General features: G+C 37.8%; 1 pseudogene; it reads right to left on the minus strand.

Moving 5' to 3' along the window:
• Nucleotides 1–3,589: 3,589 nt before the first annotated feature.
• Nucleotides 3,590–4,273, minus strand: LOC148038959 (phytepsin pseudogene; annotated as a pseudogene).
• Between the last annotated feature and the right edge of the window lie 4,066 nt (nt 4,274–8,339).

Raw genomic sequence — 8,339 nt, forward strand, 5'->3', positions numbered from 1 at the left:
GGGCATAGATTTTGTGGGTTAGTGTGGTGCAGCTTCTCTACTCCAAAATCATGACAAAATTTGAATGCACAATTGAGTCGGTCAATGACAGAGGTAAGCATTTTCTTAGTGATGTTATAAGGGAGGCTACAACAAAACATATGATATTGCATAATAAATCCACATCATATCACTTTATGTGAGAAAGAGAGATGCGGGCTTGGTCATCATAGTCATCTATGTGAATGAATTAATTATTATGGGTGACAATGAAAGTGGGATTGCTGAAGTCAAGGTTCTTTTGAAGAAGAAGTTTGAGATGAAGGATTTGGGTGAGCGGAGGTACTTTCTTGGTATTAATGTGATCAGATGTGATGATGGTATATGGGTATCCCAAAGGTAGTATGGCTTGGATATGTTGTCCAAGTATGGTATGATAGTGTGTAAACCTCTTTTAGTGCCATTGTAGCAAAATGTGAAGCTGAGTGCTGATGCTGGGGATGAGATAGAAGACCATACTATGTTTAGAAGGATAGTAGGAAGCTTGATTTACATGGCTATCACATGGCTAGACTTGAGATATTTTGTTTGGCCTTGTCAATCAATTTATGCAGATGCCTAGAAAGCCTCGTTTGGATGTAGTTAGATGCATATTAAGGTATGTGAAGTCTACTTTGCATTATGGACTTTTTTATGAGGTAGGTAAGCATATGCATGTGTTTGGATACACAAATTACAAATTGGGATGGTAGCATGTCTAACATAAGATCTACCTACAGATTCATGTTTTCCCTTAGTAGTGTAGCAATTACTTGGAGCAGCACTTACATGGAGCAGCAAAAAGAAATCTATAGTTGCTTTATTAAGTATAGAGGTTGAGTATAGAGGTTTTTCTATGGCAGCATATAAGGTGGTATAGATACAAAAGTTATTAGCTCATTTGAATATGCAGGGAGATGGCCTAGGTTTCATTCACTATGACAACATAAGCAACATATAGCTAGCTAGGAACTTGGTGTTCCATGCTAGGATAAAACACATCGAGATGCATTACCACTTTGTGAGAGACAAGATACTTGTAGGATAGGTTGACTTAGTATATGTCAACATATAGGATCACATAGATGATGTTTTCACAAAGGCATTGGGTGCAAAGAAGCTTCGAAAAATTCGAAGCTTATTTGGAGTTGCAGAGATATTGTTGAGTTTGAGGGGAAGTGTTGAGATGACAAGGTCAACATGTGCAGACATTTATGATGGACCGCCTAGTTAGATGGGTCTTTACGTCTACACTTAGCATGTCGATGATTATTACAATCCTCACATGGCCACTAACTTATCACTTATTATATTTAGTTTGTTGCTTCTACCTACAACTAGCATAGTGAAAACGTTTTTGCCTCCATCTATCTTCTTGTGTTCTTGAGAGTGAGCTTCCTCTTGTGTGTATAGTGTGTGTTTGGCACAACAGCTTAATCAAGTCACCCCACCATGCAAGTCTTGATATCATTTCGTTTGTCAGGTGCTTAAGGATGTGTGACTTGGGTTATTACATTTCATACTAGTGATAACCCTACAAAATTTCTCACCAAGAGTCTACACTTTAAAAGGTTTGCAACTTGGAGGGAATGGATAGGCATTGGGTGAGGATAACTCACATGTTCTCTTATTTTTTTGTCTCCCTTAAAGGCACATTGGTCTTTAAGTGGAAGGTTATCAGGGTAAAAGCCAATATTGTTGATCACTTATCTTACTCACTAATCCTACACACACACACACACACACACACACACACACACACACACATTCTTTATTCATTAAGTGATAAGATAATAGGGCATTGCTCTTACAAGAGAGCTATTGGAGACACCATAGACAACATGTCCTCTCCCTATAGAATTATTTCTCCTCTCTCTCTCTCTCTCTCTCTCTCTCTCTCTCTCTCTCTGTGCATAAATAGTAGCCACGACCAATGGAGGGAGAAATTTAAAAATGATTCTTTCAAAAAAGGAGGATAGTCAATAGAATGATTAGTACTCTGAACTAACTGCTAGAGGATGGAGAATCCAATGAGAGATTAGGAGTTGCATGTTAGGAGGGGGGAGAAGTTGAAAGAGCCAAGATCAAGTTGGGTGGTAGAAACTAAGGGCTACGTTGTCGAAGGATTTGTCAAAGCAAAGTAAAGTCGTGTCTACAGAAGACCTTGACTAATTTCAGGATAGAAGATCAGCAAATATGCGAAGAGGATGAGCATTTCCAGTATACGCATTCCACATTTTTATTCAAAGCATTATCTTTGTTGATGTCTTATAGAGAAGAAAAGATCCCATAATACATGAAGTTAATGATCCACACTGTTGAATAGATAATCAGTTTTGAAGCTTGAGAAGATCTAGATGTGTTGTAATTGGAAACCCCATACCAATTTTCTATAATGGAGCATTCAGTATGTTCAAGTTTACACTCTCGCAATTAGAAGAAATGTTCTGTTTATCCAAAGAATAGCAATTTGGCACAAACACACTAATGCATTTTTCAGACTGAGAAGTTTCACAGATATTATCAACTGTACAATGCTTTCTGGTCAAAATACCTCTATCTGTTCCTGATGCTTTGCTTTAATTGTATCAGAAATTTCATTGACTCTGAAACCAAAGGTTCAGACCTCTGCTTGGAAGTTTTCTCACTGCATTAATCACAAAAATTTAATTCACAGCATGTTGATTCTTCTGACACATGAGTTTTTCTATAAAAGTCTGATGACAAGCCAGCTAGAATATCCAGCACTCTGTTTATCCAGTTCAGTTGTTGCCTCTTGAGCCACAGTACAAGCAGCTAAAGCAATTCAAGGCATGGACGCTGAGGAAAGTTTAAGGTTTAAGACATGGTTGTTAGGGAGATTCTTCATAACCTTTCAGATTTGCAGCTTAAAGCCCATATCAAGCATTCTATCTGAAATTTCGTCACATCGTCTCTTTCGTTCCACAAAGGCTATCGTAAGTGAAACAGGGCGATCAATTCAACGGAATTTCTTGTTGCGTCCCCTCACTCTGATCGCCTCCATAGCTGGTTTATCTACTTCCAAGTCAATAGCCTCTACTTTCTGCAATGTTCAGCTTAAAATACTGAGCTCACAGGGACCTCTGGTCTTTTTGAAATTGGCCATCAGCCTGTTCAAGTTGCGGTCAGTGGAATGGCTCTTGGACACTTGGAAGAGGTGGATTTTGCATAGGGCTGTTTGCTAAATACGCTATTTTCCCTTCATCCTCAACTTTTAGCTACGATTCTCCAAATTCCTCTTCGACGACATCCTCCTTCGTATACATCTGCTCCAGAACTGTAATCACTCCCTGCTTTTTAGCGATGATTCATAACCTTTCCTTCTTGAATCCGATCAGAGCGATGGCGATCCCTTTTTCTGTGGTTCTTGGTGGTAAAATTCAGGCTATTCTTCCCCTCGTGATTCTGATCCCTCTCAGTTTTCTGCTTTTTCTTCCACTTTTTTTTTCTCTGATCACACGTTTCTCGATTCCTCCTAGCTTGAAGATGAGATGATCATGGCCGCTTTAAAAATGGAAGTTGATGACGATTACGGTGAAGATCTCCTCTATCACAGGGTCCGCTTTCCTTTTTCAAAAAAAGAGTAAAGGCTGAAGTAGATAGAAGCGACCTCCTGCTTTCGGCTCCTCTTCACCTTATTTATCGTCCTTCCTCCTATCGTAAAGGTCACTGTGGGCATGGAAGAAACTTGATCACACTCCACAACACTCTCTCCATTCGGATTCAGAAGGCATTCGCACATCTTGCTAAGATACGCTTTGATAAGCTCTCCAGACTCATCAGTGATCAGTTGGTTCTGTGCCCATACTACTGCCATTTCACACATAGTACATCTAGTGTCGTGCAGACCCTCATGACCCCTATCCAGTACGCTTGCAATATCTGGGCTGAAATCCTTTGCTCTTTGGGAGCACATGCCAATCTGTGCACATATCTTTTCTGGACTGATCTGCTGCTTAACCATTTCAATAATCATATCACCATATTGAGACACCATGGCCTTGCATTGCTGATTCATGACACCAGATGCTTCAATGGCCTTATTTATAGCTATTATGATTCCCATTGGCCCAGCCATCAAAGATGTTCCAGAATCAGCAATAGCAGCATAGCCATTGGCACAGAAACCTGTTGTCTTTCCACCTATGAGAAAGTCTCCCATATCAAACTGCCAGTAGCCTTTTCGTGTGATTGGCACGTAAGTATGTTGTCCAATGTAATGTCTAGGATCCATGCCACCAAAGATGAGCTCAATATGCTGCAGCCATGCCTAAAGAATGCCACATGCTCGAAGCCCGACCACATTTGTTATACATGTCCACAAGTGTATTGCCAACATAAAACTCATTATCTAGCCCCCTTTTTTATATCTCTACATGAAGTTCTCGGCTTGTATCTAAAGCTCCTATGATGCTACATGATTTCAGGCTGTAAACAAATGTACTAGCATCAGCAGAAATACCATCCAGTTGCAGATATTGGAAACATCCTCACAAAGCCCATAATTGGCATATCTTGAAATAAGTGTAGCCCATGAGATTGCATCTCGAGTTACCAGTCTACCAAAACTCCTTGTTCTTCTCCGTCTTCAGCATAGAATGAAAGAGCAAACATAACAACTAAGTATGTACAAAGTATCAAATCACACGCACAACTTTTGGGTGGTTTTTCACACCTCGAATGCGCAGCAATACGACAACGTAGAGGAAGCCTTAGTTAGAAAATAATTACATGCAATGTGCTGATGATCATTTCGAGAGTACTAATATGGTCCCCATCGTTTATGGCTATGACTACTGGGTTATCTAATCCCATTTGCTCCCCTAGCTTTTGTCTCTTAGTGTTAGTGCCAAAGTTCAAGGAATCGCTAGCATAACAATATGGCCACACTTCCCATTTTTTTATTATAATAGAATAGTATAAGCAGATAGTATGAGGTTCAAATAGAGAAGGGTTTTACGGTTTTGGGGGGGGGGGGGGGGGGGGGGGGGGGGGGGCGGGGGGTTAAATAGAGATTGATAATAAACAAGAAGAGCTGGAAACGACTGCTAATACCCCATAAGCCAATGCATATTTTGCATTGGTAAACCCGTGAATTTGGGCAAATGCCTCTAGCTAATGAAGTAAGACGATAGAGAAATTTTTTTGAAAAATATATAACTTAAAAACTAAATAAAAAAGCTACGTGGAAAATATAAGGCATTATAAAAAAATAAAAATGCCTATAGAAAGGAAAACTAAAAAATTAATAACTAAAATATTAATCCATTTTAATTTATACAAATATGGGGTAAGGAAAGGGAAGTAAAGAATCAAAATAAATTATGTAAAATTTGTTTTAAAAATACTTCAATTTTTAATATATATAAAAAACAAAGCGGGAGATTGCAAGAGCAAGGAATTAATTACTTTGAACTAGTGTATGAGCATATGTAAACATAAAGTTCCAAGAAGGATGACTAGGAGAAGGATGAAGGTTATAGGATAACACCATAGTATAGAGAATATTGAATGAAGGGTGAAGGTTGTGGGATAATATCAAGTCAGTATGAATGAGACCAATCCACCAACTCTCTCTCTCTCTCTCTCTCTCTCTCTCTCTCTCTCTCTCTCTATCTCTCTCTCTCTCTCTCTCTCTCTCTCTCTCTCTCTCTCTCTCTCTCTCTCTCTCTCTCTCTCTCTCTCTCTCTCTCTCTCTTGTGCATGTGTGCATGCACGCATGCATCTGCATATGTGTGGATTTGAGCATTATGAACTCCAATGTTCTTAGAAAATGTATTTTGATGACTTATTACCCTTTGAGAGCTTTCTAATCATATTAAAAAAGGGCTTTAACAAAATTTTGAAAGGTTTCATCATCCTTTTCATATTTAAATAACTAATGAGACTAAAACTAAATTCTTAAGGTATAGAAATGATCCAAAATACTTTGAATTTTTTTGAATCTTTGGATTTACTTCCTTTTTAGGTAGTATAGAACTATTGGGTAATTTTGCAACTGAACAAACCCAATGTTTGAGGGAAGTTTAAATTCTGCTTAAGAGTTCCTATTCCATTCAATCATAATACAAACTCACTATAGCAAGACTATGGAGAGAAGTTGCAATGGATCTCAATTTTATATGTTTCATAATATGAAACAAATTGGCCCAAATTTCATGATTCTATAAAGAGGAGGCATAATAGAGACTACCAAACCATAAGATAATTACATCTTATAAAAATTTTTGTTTTTATGATTCTATAAAGAGGAGGCATAATAGAGACTACCAAACCATAATTTTTGTTTTTATGAGGTGCTTTGAAAGTGGATATAGAAACTTTTTTTTCAAACTATTGTGGAATGTAGCAAATCAGAGTGAAGGCGGCGAAAGAGACCAAGAGAGAAAAACATCAATGCTCCACACAAAATGTCATCCCACGGTTTATCACTATTCTTCCATTTGTACATCATTTCTCTCTCTTTAAAAAGAGAATCTAGTATGTTACAATTGGTTAAAGCAAAGTGCCAGCTTGCTGTCCCCATCATGCCTCCCCCTAAAAAGGAAATAAGCTGTGTGTGATGTGATTGGAACTATAGCTTGCATTTATTCACTAGATGCTTGAGCATCTCATGTTGTACTATATGTTTTTGATATGTTGAGTATTTTTCCTTGTGCTCTCTCAATCATCACTAGCCTTTCAACCCTTTCACCTATTGCAATTCATCTCCTTCTCGGCCATAGTTAAATTTTAATGTTCGTAGTTGTGCTTTTTGGGATGTTGGGAAGTATATCTCTCTTTCCTACTATGTTTTTTATTGAATGATTGTGCTTCCTAACTCCTATTTGTGTGGAGCAAGTTTCTAGTGTGTTAGAGTCTATTGTCCCCATCTTTGTTTTTGTCCTTGTGATGTTACCCCCTAATGCTTCTAAGCTATTCTACCATTGACTATCATCCAAGTAAGGCTAGAAGTAAGGTTTGATGTGTTGAACATGTGCATATGTGATTGTTCCCTTCTATAATATTTTTTATTTTTATGTATATTTCGTAATCTTCTCTATGATTTGATAAGGGCTAATCCATTTGTGCTAGAATGATTCTAATAATCCTAAATTTTTAATTGGGTAATAGATGATTACCAAGTCCCCCTTTTCATATTCCTTATGCTCATGATCCTAATTATAGCTTCTCTTTTGTTTGTTGACTTGAGCCTATGACTTGAGCCTAGTGTAGATTTCTGTATATTGTAGACCTCATCATTGGTTGTTTCTATGAGAGGATTGCATACCACTCTACTGCATCTGAGCAATGTGGATGTAGCTTATTGTGGTCATATCTAGAGGAAAAATTGGATATTTTTCATAAAAAGCTCTAAATGGGTTCATCCTTATTGAAGCTTGCACTTAAGTTTGATATGCATGTGTGACAAATGGAAGCATTTCATCTTAGGTTTGGTGTAGTGGATCTATGTAGGTGGCTAACATTTGTTTTATTGTTTTGTTTAGTCTTTCCTATCAGACGATTGTTTTGTTGGTGATATGGTGATGATAGTACATGTTTAATGCCCATGATTTTGGAGAGTATATGCATAAATTCACTCTCGAATTGTTGATCATGATCCGATAAGATTAATCTTAAACAAGAATGTTATATTTTTGTAGCATGTAATTTGCTATGGTGTTTGTTGTGCTATCAAGTATGACTTGTTCTCACACCACATTGTCAAGAAATCTATCAAAAGCACAATGTATTTTGTTTCCTACTATTGTTGTTGGAAATATCAGAGTGAGTAATGGAAGACAAACACAAATAAAGAGAGAAGCAGAAAGAGAGAGAGAGAGAGAGAGAGGAAGCAAAAGATGAGGGGAGAATACTACACTAACTAAAGAGGAATGCTGAATACAACGATGAGGACTGATCAATCTGTGCTGCATGCAGCCCAAAGCATCACTGTAAGCACCAGATCAAGCTGATGACAATGGCAACATAGAGAGTTGGAGTGTTGAAGTGTGCACCTACAAAAAGAAAGAAAGATTGAAGATTGAAGAGTGTATGTGTCTGCTAAGTGGGAGGCTAGCTACAAATAGCCACAAATGTCCAAATCTGGCCAAATTGCATCTATGGAGGATTAAAATGCCATCCAACTAGCAATAAATGCTGGTCACATAGAAAGAAATGCCCAAAAAGATAGGGGATACCCTAGAAAAATCCCATATGACAAATACAATGTTTAACATGTATAGGCAGGACTGTGAAAAGTAATAACTTGCCTAGAATGCACAAAGGAAGTTGACAAATAAAGAAAATGCACCTAAACT

This window comes from Lygodium microphyllum, chromosome 3, assembly GCF_053477565.2.
Source record: "Lygodium microphyllum isolate KBCC chromosome 3, Lygodium_microphyllum_v1.1.10, whole genome shotgun sequence".
NCBI lineage: Eukaryota > Viridiplantae > Streptophyta > Polypodiopsida > Schizaeales > Lygodiaceae > Lygodium > Lygodium microphyllum.